The sequence below is a fragment of the Myiozetetes cayanensis genome, unplaced genomic scaffold (genome assembly GCF_022539395.1).
Source record: "Myiozetetes cayanensis isolate MyiCay16 unplaced genomic scaffold, myiCay2020 scf3, whole genome shotgun sequence".
NCBI lineage: Eukaryota > Metazoa > Chordata > Aves > Passeriformes > Tyrannidae > Myiozetetes > Myiozetetes cayanensis.
This window is the reverse complement of record NW_026087521.1, coordinates 72,509,105-72,526,920: the sequence shown is the minus strand read 5'-3', so window position 1 is coordinate 72,526,920 and position 17,816 is coordinate 72,509,105. Positions and strand designations below refer to the sequence as shown.

General features: G+C 40.5%; 1 protein-coding gene across 1 annotated transcript in view; it reads right to left on the bottom strand.

Annotated features, from left to right (window-relative positions):
- Positions 1 to 17,816, bottom strand: part of ANO2 (anoctamin 2) — a 121,136-nt gene that overhangs the window by 102,968 nt on the left and 352 nt on the right. The window lies entirely within an intron of this gene.

Here is a 17,816-nt window from a genome sequence, read left to right as displayed (position 1 = left end):
CATTTAAGGAATATAGTTATATATAAATTAGATGTTAAATAAATAGTTATTTTAATAAAATGCTTGTCCAAAGAAATACCTCTCTGCTGCATATCTCAACAGGAAAAAAAGTAACGCTGAAGGGTTGAAAGAAGCTGAAAAGGGTCATTAACTACTGTATAAGGGACACCAAAGCAACTGCTGATCTTTATGATTTAAAAAAAAAAAACCAAAACAAAACACATAGGAAATGAAAAGGCATAGATAATAAATCCTGAAGCATGTAAACTTCCTTCTTAAAAAGACAAACTAAGTGGAATTTAAACATTTTCAGTTCTTAATAAATGGACAGGAGAACACCAGACACACACAGACAGGAACTTCTAATTCCTTCAGGTAATACAATGAGACATCTTTTGCTGACATTGGTAATGCAGCCACATTAGGAAAGCAACAGTGAGACAGGTCCTAGTAGCTCAGTAAAAATAATCATCTTCCCATTTATTCCGTCACCAAACGGATCCGTCATGTCTGCAAATGCAATTGTGCAAGATTAATGTCTGCTGTGCTGATGCCAGCCCTGGAAATGGAGGCAAATAACAGCGTGATGTGATGGTGCAAATAAAACTCAATTCCTTGCTATTATCGCAGAGCTCTGGCCACATTCACCCCCCAGAGGCTCAGCCAAGCGCTGAGCTCCTGGCCCCCGGCACGGGCAGCGCTGGATTGCATGACACAGCACTGCCAGATCCAGACAGCGGCTGCAGGGGCGTCTGTGCTCTGGGCCAGGTGGACTGGATCTCAATCTGTACGAGGGATGCTGTTTTTCTGTCCCTAAAGCTTCGTATCCAAGACACAAAGTTCATCACAAAGCGCGGATACCAAAGCGCGTGACACTTGCACGAGCGAAAGTGCAAGGCAGGGCGCTCGTCCAGGTGAGACATCAAGACCCAGAATGCCTTGACAGGGACATGGCAGTCCAAAGCAACTCCTTGCTCATGTTATCCATGCAATTGTAGGCAACTGATTTCATTCTGTGTCCGGTTACATGAAGATAATGGAATTTCCCTCTATCAAAAGGCCTTTGTGAGGGTGAATACATCATAGATTGACAAGTGCTCAAGTAATACAAGAAACAAATAAGAGAGTGTGGCTACATCCCATGCATCTTACAGCTTTCACAATTTCCTTCAAAAAAACTGTAGTCCTTTGCCAACCTTTCCCTTTTCTGTTTTCATTATTTCTCCAGGTTATAGATTTACCTTACTGCATGTGTATCTGGACATGTCCAAGTCCAGATTTCACACCTTGAGCAACACATTTTGACAGTTTACCTTTCTCTTTCTTAATTTCTACCAACAGTGACAGTGTAAACCTCCTGTTTATTTTATTCTTTTACTCCAAGCTGTAAACATGACCAGTTAAGGAATATACTAGTGTGTATAAGCAGAGAATAAAACACCCTGGCATGAAAAATCTGGCCAAAACACACTAAAAGCAAACAAACAAAAAACAAATCAAACAACATAATCTGAATTTCTTTGATAAAGCACTGTGGAATGAAACAGCTGACTTTGCTAATCCTCTGCAATGCTTCTTCATGGCACTCTTACCTTTCCAACCAAAATCTTCCCACTCATGTATAGACAGGAAGTGTCTCTGAAAGGAAGATGGGACAGGAAGCCTGAAAACACAGGCGTGCTTCCCCCAGAGAAGATGGACAATTTTAATGGCACGTAACAAGAATGAAAACGAGCTGCTAGAAACTCAAGCACAAATGTAGAATAGATTGGTGAGTCTGCCAAATAAAGGGGCACAGACCTGTGCATTCCTGAATTACTCCGTGCAGGACATACCTGGAGGTGAGCAACAAACATGCCAGGATTGTAATGCATTTAGATTCCTTCCAAATACACAGTTTGGATTTTAAAATTGTTTTACTCTCCTTGTTATTTTCCCACTGTTTATCCATGGGCACTAATTGCTGCAGCACGAAAAGTGTGACTCCCAAATGCAAAGCAAAATCACCCCTGTTTGTTCAGAACAATTTTATCAGAAAATTTCTCCTATGTCAATGACAAAAAATTTCTGGCTGAAAAAGCGTAGCAGAATTTCAGTACATCTTCTGAGACTGAAGAATACCATAAATAATAACAAAATGCAAAATGGAAAGCCCCACACGTAAATCAAACTGCATCAAAGAGGAAGGGAGGAGCGTGCCTCCTCTACCACCTCCTGTATTTTGGCAGTGTCAATGGAAAATCACGTAATCAGCTGGCCTGGTTGCACTCAGAGCCAAATTAGCCAGAAAATAAGCCAATATTCTGTAAAATACATCATATCAAACTCGATTATCAATAATAAAATCAACAAACTTCTTGAGGCCAAAGAGTTAACATTAAACAAGGGCAAGATGGAATTCCCCTTGAGGGAATGAGACACACTAATCTGCACAGAGATTTATACCCTAAACAATTTTCCAGATGAAGCAGCAAGATCACGGAAGTCAATCTTTAGACCAGATAACAGGCATGTTACCAGTAGGGGGATTAATGAAACAAGAGACTGAACCCCCAGCCTAGTAGACTCAATTTTGAGAAAAAAAAAAAAAAAAAGGATTTGGAGAAAAAGAGGGGGAAAAAAAGAGTTAGTTAGACACCAAGCTAAAAACAGAAGAATGGTACCTTAAAATCTTGCTTCATCACCCAATACTTGATCTGGGATATTAACAAACAAGCCTATAAAGGGATGATTCTATTCTGAGTGGGAAGATTTTAAAATTCAATTCATTCTTAGCAAAACTATTTTAGGGGGTTCGCTTTAGTTTAAAAGTGTTAACAGATGGTACAAATGTGTTTCATTTAATAAGGATGTTCTCCTAATCATATCCTGCAAGCCCCTTGCAGGATGGTGTGTCCCTTCCAGGTCTCTCCCCAGAGATCAGTAGCAGCAAAAGGAAGGTTGGCTGTATTTGCAGAGGCTTGATTAGGAGGGGATTAAGATGAAGATAATCAAAGTATTTGGGCTGGCTTGTTTGCTGGTAGGGAATTCAAAACCCTCCCTGGACTGCTAAGGGGAGAGATGGGGAAGAAGCACCGGCAGCCTCAAGGTAACATCATGTGGCTCATTTTGGATAAGGCAACATGTCCTGGGGTGGATAAATAATGGTTAAAAACAACAAAAGGGGTAGGAGGAGAACGTGCACTGCTGAAAAAAAAGAGCCACCAAAGGGATTGTGCAGTGTCAGCACTATAAAACATCATATTAATTGGCCTGGAAAAAGATAAGCAGAAGGAAGGCAAATGGTGCTGATGGAGACTTTCGGGGTAGCAAGGATAAGAGCAGACTTAAAAATTGTAGGAAAGCTTTGCAAAAGTAAGAGTCTGAACAATGGCTCTCAATGTAAATATATAAATAAAACAATATCTGTGGGTTAAATCCAGATTCACACATTAGATTATAGCAGTCAGCAATGACATCTCGGGGTGGCAACATAAAAATATCAGCTCACTATATTGTAAGAGTCAAGAAGTAAAGCAAACATTACATTCTATTAGGCAAGATAGAATAGACTCTAAAAAAACCCCCAACATTCAAACACAGCTGTACCCACATCTTGAACTCAGTGTGCACTCTCTGTCTCCTCACCTCCACAGAGATAAGTTAGACCAGAAAAAGGGTTCAGAGGAGGGCAAGAATCAGCATAAAAGCCTTGCTATGACAGCTATAGAGGAATCACTGAGGAGACTGAGACCTTTTGTTCTGGAAACTTAAGGAAGTTATTGTAGAAGTCTGTAAAATCGTGCATGATAAGCAGATGGGGTGTGGAGGGATAGCCCCTCTCAGAGCAAGCACTAAAGGGCCTCAAAGCCAGACTAGAAATAAACAAAAGGACATAGATATCAATGCAGTGGGTGTCAAAAACTGAAAAGTGTTTCAAGAAGAAACTGTACCAGACTTGGGAACAGAGATCCTCAAGGAGGTTACTACACAGGCAAACTACACCACGTGAGGGGAAGTACCTGAACTGAAAATATCTGTCATCAGGAGAACATCAGAGGAGAAGTGTCATAAATTTCTCTGTCATTCCTGCTGTTTCCTAAACATTTCACCATTGTAAATGTTCTGTGCACAGAACTGCACTGATGGACTCTCTCAAACCACATTTTATGGTAATTATGCAAATACCTAGAGCAGCAGTTCCCAGCCAGTGAAGCTCAAGCCTTCTCCAGATGCAGTGTGGAGTTGATAAGCAGATGATTAGAAAGCAGCAAGGGCAGAGGCAGCAGCCCTGGAATTTGAGCAAATCATCAGGGAAAGAAAAATAGTTGCTTGAAACTTTGCAGCTGAGGCTGACAGGAGAAGTTTGGCAAACTGGGGAATCAGTGTCCAAGAAATACCTCGTTCATGGATGGAAAGTGAGGTATTAGGATATTTCTGAGGCTCTAAGAGACCCAGCACCCTCAGTTAACATGGTGCCAAGGCTGGAAATAGGATCTTCCCACAGGAGCAGGGTGATCACTGAAATCAGACAGTAAATGGCCAATATTAGATTTTTAGAAATGTTCATTAGCCAGCACATTCTAGTGATCTCTGCAGAATGTGCTGAGTTACCGATAGTTTTGAAAACCAGGCTGCAGTATACCCAGTTCCCAAAAAATTATGTTCCCAAGGGCAATCACTCAGTAGATATCAGTGGAATATCTATTACAACACATATTTCATTCATCCATCCTAGCACTGCTTGCCACTACTTATGTTGGCCATATTTAGCTCTCACCTCCATCACCACAAATTCAGAGTCACTCTGCAAATAAAAAAGAAGATGGCATCCATTCAGAACATACAAGTGCCACTTTGCTCCTTTGTAACACAAAAATTAGAGGATTATTTTTTAAAAAATCAGTCCCCAAGTCATTGCAACTGAAATGTGGGTTTCATTTTCTATTACAGTTCTAAGAATAAACTGTCAGCAAATGTTCTTACAATACCAGTGTTTGCTAAAGCTTGACACAGTACAAAGTTGTAGGTTCTCCAACACATTTCACAGCACCATGCAAAAGCCCCATATTTTAGTAAGATTTTACTTTTGGGTTGACACAGAGATATGAAGATTTATAGAAGATATAAAATATTTCTTTTATGTAGAAATCACTTTTAGAGTTGTAAGGGTCAGGTGGACCATTAACTTCCAAATATGAAAAAGATACTTAGCAGATAGAATGCAGAATATGAATATTAACCTGATACAATGCCAAAGTGTTTTATGCCTTGAGAGGAAATGAATTAGCAAAAAAGGTAAGATTTGTTATTCCAAACCTGGTGGTATCAAACAAATTGAAATTTACAGGAAATCACTACCAGAGTTTTGCAATAAACACGGTGCTATACACTGATAGCTGGATCTTCCATCTTCCACATCTTAAAATCTATTTTATGCCTTGTTAGAAGTACTGCCCTTCCTTCTACACGTCATGATAGCAGCTCACAAGTGCTAAGTCAAAGCTTTCAGAAAACAACAGGGAAAAAAAAAAAAATCTCTTTATATCAGAGCTAATAAGGCCTGCAGAATAAAAAAGAATAAAGAATAAAGCCCTGAGAGAGTCCCACACTTAAGCTCACAACTTATGATAGTGCTTTAGGAGCGCTCACAGACTGAACAGACAGGAGATCATTTCTGTTAGCAGAAACTCTTATGCTAAGTTTTGAGTGCCTCAGTAGGGTGTGCTCCTAAGGACACATTCTCATAACAAACTGATATATAGATATATATATAAATATTCACTGTCCTCACAGCTGGCATGGCTGGAGAAGTGCTACACACATGAACAGTTTAGAGGCAATCACATGACAAGTGATATATATACATGTCAATTTATAAGAAAGGATATATCAGGACTGAAATCAAAAAGAAGAAGTGGCAGGGGTTGTTTTGACCTTTTTTTTTTTTCCCCCTCCATTTGTTTTTGCAGCCTTCAGTAAATACGGATGTCTCAAGAAAAACTCTGGTCCATTTGCAGGGGGCATGACTGGCTCTGTTGGTTTAATACTGATCCCAAGATGCCTTTTCTTCTGGGCATTCAGTAGGGAGAGTATTCTGAGATGAGAGATTTAGAGTTATTCTGCAAAACTGGGAGCAAAAAAAAAAAAAAACAAGGGAAGAAATTAGCAGATTTAAGCAGTAATTGGCAAACCATAAGGGATGGGGAGACTAAAGCATGGCAATATATTAGCTGCATATTTTGGCTTGCTAAAGAAACAATACAGAAGGGTCCCTTTGCCTTCCATTACCACATATCCATACTGACACTTCTATTACCCAGACATTCCATTTGTGGTCGAGGGTAGTTTGAATACACTGTAATATCTTAACCATAAAATCATTTGGCTGGATCAAGATCTCATTTGCACAAGTTTGGGAGGATGACACACATCACTGCTTCTTTGTACTCACACCACAATTTATCTTGGCCACTCTGCTCTATTCTCACACTCAAACTGATGATCTTGGTAATACAGAATCCATCTTTTTCTTCTGTGTTTGTTTGGGACACATCAAATTCTCATCTGTTGTACACCACAACAGTAGTATAAATAGCAGTAACCACATAGATCCAGATCTAGTTATATAACTTTTGCACATGATGTGAAAGCATTATAAATATAACTTTAAGTTTAGCATTCACCATTAAAAATACTGAGTGGGGCTTTTGCCAAAAAATTCTCACATCAATCACGGAAAACTGAACAGATGTTTTGGCTGAAGCAGGTTTCAGCTGGGACATTCACACATATACAAAATGACCTCTTAATACTGGTAGGATATTATGATTTTAGAGCTTTCTTAAATTTTGTTTTAACAAAGATTCTTAACTAAATATTTGCAGCATGTGTTAGCACTTTTCAAATATTTATAGAGAGGGTTTACAAAAAAAAACCCCAACAACTAATTGCAAAGCTTCCTTTCGACTAAAAGCACAAACACACATACACAAGTTTACATAACTCTGAAAGTCTAAAAAGTGCCTTAATTCCCCTGAAGTCCACATGTTAGTATATATATATGTATGTATAGATAGATAGATATGCACAGTATACATATATAGAGTTATATATATATATATATCTCCAAATTAGAAACCCCTGCTTGAACACTGAGCCTTCAGGGAAACTGCTTCAAACCTTCTCCTCTTGCTCCCACCACTTTTGGGCTTTTCACATTTCCATTTCCACTCCTGCACACTTTGCCTGCCTGTAGTTAACAGGTATAGATCAATGTGTGATCACAATATATTTGTCAAACACAGCTTACTGGAGAAAAAAAATTAGCAAATTTATGGAAGTGGTGCACCTTTTCCCATCAACTGAACAAAACATATTGGCAAGCAATATTTAATAACTAGAAAATTCTGCATAATTTATTGGTATTTATTTTATGATTAGTAACTAAAATTTTATGATTTCTAAGAAGCAGTCTATAATAAATATAGTTGTTAGTGTTACAGTCAGATGAGTGTCAGGATGAACCTTGCTTTTCAAAGGCATTTATGCTGATTGTATGAGCACATATCTGAACACAGGCTGTGTCCAGTCCTGGGCTCCTCAGGACAGGAGGGACATGGAGCTCCTGGAGCGGGTCCAGCAGGGGTTATGGAGATGATCCAGGGACTGGAGCATCTCCCTGAGGGGGAAAGGCTGAGGGAGCTGGGGCTGTTCAGCCTCCAGAGCAGACACTGAGAGGGGACCCCATCCATGTGTGTCAGGGGCTGCAGGGAGGGGGCAGAGGATGGCCCAGGCTCTGCTCGGGGGGCCCAGCAATGGCACAAGAGGAACGGGCAGGAACTGATGCCCAGCAAGTTCCAGCTGGACATGAGGAAGAACTTCTTTGCTGTGCAGTGACCCAGCCCTGAACAGACTGCCCAGAGAGGGTGTGGAGTCTCCTGACTGGGGATATTCCAGAACCATTTGGACATAATCCCATGCCCTGTGCTCTGGGATGACCCTGCTGGAGCAGGGAGGTGGTACCAGATGACCCTCTGTGGTCCCTTTCAACCTGTCAATTCTGTGATTCTGCTCTTACATTTCTTGCATCCTCCCATCTGTTTTCAAGGGTCCAGGTAGCAGGATGATGCCCATTGCCTCACTTCCTGCATTTGGCTTACAGCTTTTGATATACAGTTCCTTGGCTACACTTACTAATGCGATTTTAATTACAACTGGAGTGCTCTGTAATTATATGCCAATTATTTTCATTGACAATTACCACTGACACATACAAGTGGAGGAGTAGAGCTTAGAGCTACCTATCAGTCTTCCACAGTACTTAAAACTCTACCACATTAACAAAATTGGTTTTACCTTATTACATTTGCATCTTTTATGAAATAATGGAAGTTGAGAACTACGAGGAACACATTACGTGACTACAGGATAGCTACTCTGATATCAGGAGGATTATCAATCACTATATTATAAAACCACACCTACTTTTTAATACTAAGATGAGCTGCCTTTAATAACATTATCCAGCAAGTCATCTGATATGTGGGGTTTTGTCCTGCATCTGATAATGCCCGTAAAGCATTACAAAGATCTGGAAATTACCAACAATTTACAGCTGGGTCTTGTAAAAGCATTTTCTGTGCTGGCTTTTCCGTGAAGAGACTTGCCAGTCGGTGGCCAGATGTGACAAAACATCCCTAAACCAACAAATACTTTCCAGGAGCGTCACTGGTGAACTGTGGCTCACAGGTGGAAAACAAACCGGGGTCCCCTGTGGCGCAAGCTGTGACTTGTGTCGTTACCACGGTGCTCTCAAATGCCTCCTGCAACAGAACAGTTGAAAAGTAAAGTCCTCTAATGAGCAAACTTTGGAGCCTGGCTAAAGCCAAACTTTGCCAGCTTGAGGTGAGCAGTTCCTTAAGGGCGGCTTTACTTTAAAACGGGAGAGAACCAGGGGGGACCAAAACTTTGCACAGAAGTCTTTGAGAGGGAAGCAGTTGTGAAGGATCAAGTCCTTGTGTATGGAGCAGTCCCCAGAGTTTTCTTCAGATGTCTTGGATGTTATGAGTTTGTGTCTGCAACTGCTGGACATCAGGGAATAGTGAGGGGCTGACAAAAGAGAAGGACAAAAGGAGGACAGAGAAACAATCACTCTGAGGAGTGGCAGGACTGCTATGGGTATAGGATATGGAGAAAAAAAGAGCATCATGGTGAGAAATGGAGCCTACTGGGACGGGCAGAGGTCTGTGGTGGGCAGGCAGGCAGTCCTGCAGGAGACTGGTGTGGAGGTAGAGCAGTGAATCTGTAGGGGACAGAGTTGGGTGAGCGGGTCAAGCACTGGTGAGGTGAAGCAGTCACCGTGTGCTGACCTGTGAAAGCTGAGCAGTGCCGCTGGAGGCAGGGAGTAAACACTATCCACTGAACTCACAGAGACCTGTGACAAGCAGGCAGGCTTGCCAGAGCTACAGGGCACTCTGAGCTGTGCTGCAAAGCCTGAAAGTACACCGACACAACAAGAATCATCATATAAAATTTTACAGGTCCCACTAACTCGAGTGTGTACAATGGAAGGATGCAGAAGCTGTCCAGTGACCATCCATAGGTACGCTATCTTTAGGACATTCCTTTGTCCTGATGACCTAGCAGGGTTCAGTGGCAGTTGAACATGTGCAGATCTTGAGAGGCAAGTAAATAGTGCTTATTCAAAGCCTGCAAAATGAAGTAAGGAATATGAGAGCTGTAAAAAAAGAACAGGAATACCATCACTGTCCAAGTCAGGCGCTGGGGCTTTACAACTTACAAACGAGTGAGGATAATGGGAGTGAGCTGAGCAAGGGATAGAAACAACTACACATAAATCCTGAAAAACTAAACCCTGAAAAACTAAAGGTGACCTACAAATTACTCCAGCTAAACCATGACTGAGCTTAGTGGAGTTCTTATGTTCCCCTAGAAAGGCTGTTGTTTCCAAGGAAAAGAAGGAATATCCGTCTACAAAGCTGTTCAGTTGTTTCCCTCCTAAAAACAGTAGGTCATTCTCTCTCAAACATATTTTGCTTATTTGTTTTACCACTAGACACCTTATGAAATTCCAAGGTCATCTAACTAACTATATCTTACAAATTCCCTTAAAATATATAGTATATAGGTCTCAATCATTTTAGTGACTCTATAATGTTATAAAATTACTACAGAGATCCAGGCATTGATGGGAGAAGCCAGCAGGGAACTGATAAATTAATTCCTAGATGATAGAGCCTGAGTATTAAGCCTAAAGGAAAAACATCCACCATTTCCATAAACAAATAAACAAAAAGCCCCAAAACCAACCAACCAACCAAACAAACAAAAATGAGAAGCCCCACGAAACAACAAATAAAAAATCCATACACAAGTTCAAAATAAATAATTTTGTCAAACTGTTTGGTTTCAGGTGATTAAATAATTGTTCCATTAAAAGTAGCCTGGAATAATTGTATAGAAATTACAGAATATTACAGAATACAACACAGTATTGCATAAAACAAGCTGTAATATAATTTTTTTTCTTTGGCCTATCACCATGAGCACATACCTCTGCACATAACAATGATTTACTGGAGTGCACACATTTATCAGCACTGGATATCAAGGAGAGAACCCACCCCAAAGGGTAAATTTTCCATGCTGTGCATGGGGATTTAGTCACCAAACTCCCATTAATGTTAAGGGGAAAACTGTGCAGCCTGATACCACTCTGCTAAATTATTTTCTTTCCTTGTTGTTCTATTTGGGACAAAACAATTGCTCACCTGGAACAGCTGGAACCGTGATACAGTTTTGAATTATTTGCCCTGTCCTATGATTTCATAGGCTTTGTAATGACTGGCAAAGACACACTGAAAACAATGTGATGACAGCTTCTACGTGGCTTAGGTATCACAGTTTCCTTTGTTTTTCAGGCTGTGGACATGTGGCACAGTTAATTAATCTTTCCCTCTGTGACAGCTTTCCCCCACTAAATCTGTGCTCATCCACAGAAACTACTACTGGGTTGCTGGAGCTCAGCCCTTACCTAGAACTGAGGTCTGCCAAGGGTGTAAAACCCAGTTTGTGCTGAGGAGGGTCTGCTGATTTCTGAGGGGGAATTACTTTTTTTTTTGTCTTCTTTAAAAGACCCCTCCACTGTCCATGCTTACCATCTTGGATATGAATCCAGTTTTTACTCCAAAATTCCTGCTTCTCATATAGAATATAACGCTTGAAAATGTACACAACACAAAATATCTTGCTGTGCACCTGGAAGGGGATAATTCCTTATTACAATGTCTCAGTTCCTGAGCAGTGTCATGAGCAACAGGCCTTCTAATGAAAACTCAGATTTGGGCAGAATGACACACGCAGCCATCAGAGTAATCAGCAAGACAAGGAGACCTTCCTTGAAAGATTTCAAACTACACAAGAATCCCACAAGCCTGAGTCATTATTTACATTATCTTTCCCGGGATCTGCTAAAAGGCAGCAAATTCCACCCCCTTGCTCCCCACACACACAGGAACAGTCGGTGTTTTCCCATAAGACAGTCCTATCCTTCAAAGACCAATTTCCATAGCCAGATCCCCCCCAGCCTTTTCTCTGCTGGAATCCATTCCTGAATCTGAGATGGCAGAAGCTGGTGAATGACACTTCGTGGAGTGACTTTTAATCTGTTTCCTCACAGGGCAAAAAAAACATGAGAAAAGAAAAGAGAGGCACAATCTCGGCTCAGATCTTTTATAACAACAGCATAAACCAGTACATAAATTAATACATGTATGTATAAAAGCAACATAATTAGAAACAGGGAGCACTTATCTACAGTGTTGCATCCACTCACAAGGAGGATTCTCAGCACTCTTATTTATGCAAAGGACTTGCAGGAAGACTCCCTGCTTCCCTTTTGCATGATGTCTGAAATGATGGCTAACCAGTAATGCCTCTAAAAAAATTAGCACAACCACAGAGTAATTACCCACTCAGCAGAAATGCAGAAGCGAGCGCTCCTTTGGTATCAGAGATACCTGGAGGGCTGTTTGCTGCTACAGACAAAGTAGGCAGTGGCCTGGGGGCAGGAAAGCAAAGAAAGGCCCTTTTTCCCTACAAAAGAAACTGTGAAATTCAGGATGTATCACTCTGACAAAGAACAGGTTGAGGTGCATGGGGCAGCAGTTTGGGGCAGTCCTCACTCGACACCTCACCCCAATCAACAGCAGCATGACCTGTCCTTTAACATTTCAGAAAACCAAACAAATCCCAGGACCAAAATCCCTAAACTGTCTCATATTTTACTTCATTTCCCTGAAACTGCTGCTATTCAAGCTGTGAGGGCCTAACCAGCTCACAGAAATGATCACCCCCTCAGCCACAGGCACTCTGGCTACGGCAGCGTCACCAGCGCACTGTGACGTCCCTCAGAGCCTCAGACCGTCCCCCTGGATTTAATTTGCAGATTAAAGAACTTCTGCTGCAAACAAGACCACTGATAATTAAAAAAATGTTTTCAGGGAATCATCTGTGAAGAGGCCAAGCAGCTGATTTTGTTGCCCTTGTTACTTTTCACTCCCTGTCCTGCAAAGCGTCCTGCTATGCCCTGACAGATGGACAAAGCCATTTCTTCTCATCCACCTTGGAATGGATGTAGTTCTTCCAGCAGGTCACAGAACTCGACAGAGGACACAGAGAAATGAAGACACAAATTCAGGAGGCTATTGGCCACTTCTAGTCAGATAGAAACAGCAATATTTAAAAATACATGTAAAACTAGGATGCTTCTGGCCCAACTCCCACTGTAAATACCACCAGAATGTACACCCCAAATCTACCACCGTCTGAAATTCAGGATATTGATGCCTCCATTTCCCAGTCTAGGGAAAATTGATTGCCTTTACTGTTGCTGGCTCAGGAGCTTTATAAATATTGTTGATAGCACACAGGTGATTTTTGTACATCTTTTAAATTTTCCCTAAATCCCTTAGGAGCCACTTTGACTAAGGTATCTCATATCTGAGCATTAAGTGTCTGGATGGTAATTAAAATACACAGAGTGGGTCTGTCTGCCCATTCATCTATTCAAGTCACAACACAACCATTAAAAGACAGGATTCATAGTATGGACTTTCCAGCTTTGACAGCAAAGCCATCAATCACCCCCTTTTATCATGGAGCATTATTTTAATGCTGATTGAATCACACCTAACTCCCCTGAGACTACTCCAAAGTCCTCTCTAAACTGGAGACATAATCTGCTCTTAAATAGTTCATCAACTTGTCAATATTTTCATCACATTCACTTTGGTATCACTGAAAAGCTTGCCTTGCCTGTTCAGCTTTAATTTTATAAGAGCTGTGTATTACCTTTCAGCCCCATATAAGTAACATACAGGAGCAGAACATGTTTTAGCTAATTAATGTATCTGTGACGAGAGTCGTTGAAAAATATGCATCAAATATTTATATAATTGGCTCCCCAAAGCAGCATTGCCTTGTTCTGAGTGCTGAGAGACTGAAATACAAAGTCCAAAGACCTGGAGCACAAAAGACCCCAGTCTGCTTTCAGTACTACATTACTCTGTGTGCATTCTCGTTGGCTTTGGGAGGCATTCATTAACGTGGGTAAATAATACAAATAAATATAAAATAAATAATAATAAAATAATAAATAATAAAAATATATAAATTATAAATATAAATATAAATAATAAATATAAGTCCATTAACTTGGACTTCTATTAAATTTCCCTACCCTTTTAAGATTAATGTTAGTTAATATTAAGATTACCTCTGCACTTTACAGGATTTAATATTTTGAGACAACTACAACTTTCACCCTGAGTACAGGTGAAAGATGCCTCATGTAGTAAAGGCATGAGATGTTTTTATTGGGATTATCCAAAAATCACATTGATTTGGGAAGAAGACATCACTCTTTTTTTTGAGGTTTTTAATTACTACTAATTTAAGGACTATCTATTATATTATTTTGGCTACTTTACTCCTTTACAGCTGGCAAAAGACAAAGCCTTTTCCCACAGAGAAATGGGGAGCACCTTAGTACGACAAAACAGTGTAAATTTAATCCCAAAAATAAAATGTAGCTGCAGCACTATAAGCACTTCTTTGGTTCAGGTTGGGGGGTGTTTGGCAGGTTTGGTTTTTAAGTTTGCCCATTTTTTTTCCCCACAGAAGTTCGAAACCGCACCTTGGAATATGAAGAAGAAAAATCCAACCACAACCATCACCATCAGTAGTGTTATTAACAGTGCTGCACAAGCTGACACACTGAGGACCTTAAGGACTTCCTTCCCTTGAAGTGTAATGCCATGAAGGAAGTTTAATGAGGCGTTTTCAAAACGCTGCCAGCTCTAAAATTCAGATTAAATGACTTTCTTGGAGAGTAATTTACACTTCGTTTTAGAACCGTCATCACCTTCCCCCTGAAGTAATTTTTCGTTTCCTAATTGCTTTTTAGCAAAGCCCATTTAGAATCATAGAATCGTTTTCAATGTGCTCAAAAATTATCCAAGCTGCATCTCCAGCCTCCTCTTATTCTTTGTAATGCTTTGCCATAAGTAATAGTAATTGAATACAGTGTATGCTGCATTTGCAGTCATTAAAGCAGCAGGGCAATTCAAATTTAAGGGAATTGCTGGTGCTCCACGTTAGGTGAAACACAACAGCTTCCCCAGGAACAGATAACCAAAAGATAATAAACAATTCCAAGAACTGCCTGCAATATCCAGGGTATTTATTGCCTCTGCTGGGAATCGAGGTGGAATTCTTGAAGGCACATTTGGGGTACATTCAGGAGGGAGTTTCCTCTTCTTTCCACCAAATATCAGTTCCACATAACCCTAAATTTCCCTTATCCAGTTGTTTTCATGGGCACAGACAACACTGGACCATCCAAATATTCTGATTTGAAGAGATAACCAACCAAATTGCTTGTCTTGAGCAACTTGAACCTCATCTACCACCTCTGGACCCTGACAGACAGCCTCATTAGGAGTATTCAACTCCACACAAGAGAGGAACAAGTTGTAACCTTCAACTTCAAGCCCATTACTTGTGCACTTTGCCTTGGACATAGAAAATATAATCTCACTTTAAAAAAGGGGGAAAAACAAAACAAAACAAAAAACCCCACTACAAACAAACAAACAAAAAATTGTATTAAGAGAAAACAGTTTCTCTAAAGGACAGCAATGACAAATGATAGAAAGTTATTAGGAAGTTGAAAAATTAGTCCAAAAGTCCTTAATTCACCAATAATAACTGGGTGGTTATAGAGACAGACCATAATCTTATTTTTCACTACTTCAAGAAAGAGAAATCCACTTCTCCCCACACACAAATTATATACCTTCACTTGTTTTCTCTATTCTTCAACACAATGAATTGGCAATACAAATGAGAAAGATGTTTGTCAGTAGTTATTTAGCATATAACAACCATAGTAACACCAAATGTTTACAGTCATCATGGAAATTCCCACTATTCCAAAACAAAAATAAAACCCAAAACCCTGGTGTTTTAAGGCTGTTCTGAGTTTAATGAACTTATAGACACATATTTTTCCCACGAATAAAATCAGAAGTTGTTCTCATATCAGCTCAACATGCAATTTTAATCAACATATAAGGCCAGCTGTCCCCTTCACATGCTCCTAATCAGCATTTTCTGTGAAATTCACAGCAAGAACCTTCAGCACGTTCCAACAGGAATTAACTAACAGGAGAAAAGAACACAATAGTGAAGTGAGAAAAAGAAAAGGAAGTAAAAGCCACATGTCAGGGGCAGGGAAGAAAAAGGATAATGCATAGTCCCTTCCAGTATTCTCGGGAGATTCTGGAGGTAAAAAAACCTCTTTCCCCTTTTGATTAGCCAGCTTATGTGCTGGGACAGGCAAAGGGAGGGCACAGCAGTGACTCTGTGCATACACAGTTAGAGAAGTGATGGAATTACACTTTTTGTGATTTTTAAAGTCAGTCAGTTTTTCTCTCATTAAAGAACTGATCAGCAAATAGTTTCCTGAGAACTTCCCAGTTCGTTTACAAAAAGCATTTCACTCTTCATGAGGAAAACTGTGACAAAAGGTTTTTTTCTTGATCAACACTCTACGACATCGTTTATCACTTTGTATATTATTTAAGAGCATATGTCATCACTTGGAAAGGAGCTGAACCAGAATCTGCATCCAGCTGGACTTCGGGTAAGTAATGAGTCAAATAATCAGATCCAAATCTCCTGCTAGACTTTTTGGGGTCTGATGAAATTCAGAACTGAAAGAAGTCTCCAAAAACGGCTCTTCTCATGGGTTTTATGAAACTTGGTTATAAAAATCATAGCAGCAAGACAGTCATGTGTTGAACCATAACCCAAATGTTCAGTATAAAAGAACCAGGATCTGAGATCACTTTTGTCTCTTCAGTGCAAGGATGGCTTAGCCAGGCTGTGCAGCGAAATCCAACCCAGAGCCACCTGCAACTCAGCCAATTAAACAAGGAAAATGCTAAGAGTCAAAAGGCTTTTCTATTTCTTTCTATCCCTGCCAGTGATTTAACATGCACACACACTGTGCCAAGCCAGTGGGACTCAAATTTTCAGACGTGACCTGTGATTTGCTCCACGTTTTGGAAGTGCTGACTGGACACACGGGAAGCAACATGAGCTGCAAGTTCTCAGCACCTCTGCAAAGAAGCCCTAAGTTACTCAAATTTGGTGTAACAACGCAATAGAGCACCTAAAACCAGAACCCAGCAGGGACTTCCAGCAGATGGAAATATCCACGGCTTTCCAAGAGGTGCAGCGGGAGAGCACAGCACTCAGTGCAACGACGTGGGATTTGGAAGACCTCTGCCCAAGTAACCCAACCACAGCTCCCAGCTGACATGGCCACAGATCCAGGCAACACCAGGCACATGTATGTGGGAGAATAAGAACATTAGAGTCTGGGAGGTTCTCCTGTTGCAGCACAGGAGCTGTTCATTACCTGGATGGATCAAAGAAAGGACACAGAACCTCCATACGGCTGAAAAGAAAATCGAGAGTCACGCTGAAAATCACTGAGTTATTCTGAGGAAATATGAGGTGTCAGTGCTTTGTGTTCCAGCAAAGTACTGAAGAGATATTTTCTTCATTTTTATCCATATTTAAATATTTTCTATATATATATATATAAGAAAAGTGTGTTTGCTGCATGCCACAAGAACAATAGATAAAGAAATAGGTTTTGTGCTGAAGTAAGATTGAAATTGCTACTTAACAGCACATTAAACAACTATAAGAACCAGGTTTTTTTCAGGTAGTAAGAACTCAAGCAACACAGAAACAACCCTGGCATCTTCTTGGCTTCACACTGTATTTTAGGCATGTATAAATAACATATGTAACACATATAAAATACATAATATATACTTAATAGCATGGGCAAGGTATTTCTGGAGATCCCTCGTTGGGGATAGTCAGTACTGAACCACTGTTCAGCAGTCACAGCCTGTCCTCAGGACCAGCTCCTCAAGCTGGCCATGAGACATCTCCAGCACACCTCACACTTTCTGTGGCTGCAGAAATGACGGTGTGGGAACCAGCGAGGATGTGCCATGGGGGAAGCAGCTGTTTTTAAGAGATATCTAAAATATATTTCTTTTCAAGCTACGTTAAAGAGATGTTTTTAAGCAGCATTTTTTTAAGAAGTGGCACAGGCATGGTTTGCCACTGAGTTAACACCGATGTGAGGCAGGAATGAAGCCACAGCCGGCCTCCGACACCAAAGTGACCATTCCCGCTGGGACACCCAGTGCCAGGCACGAGGCTCGAGC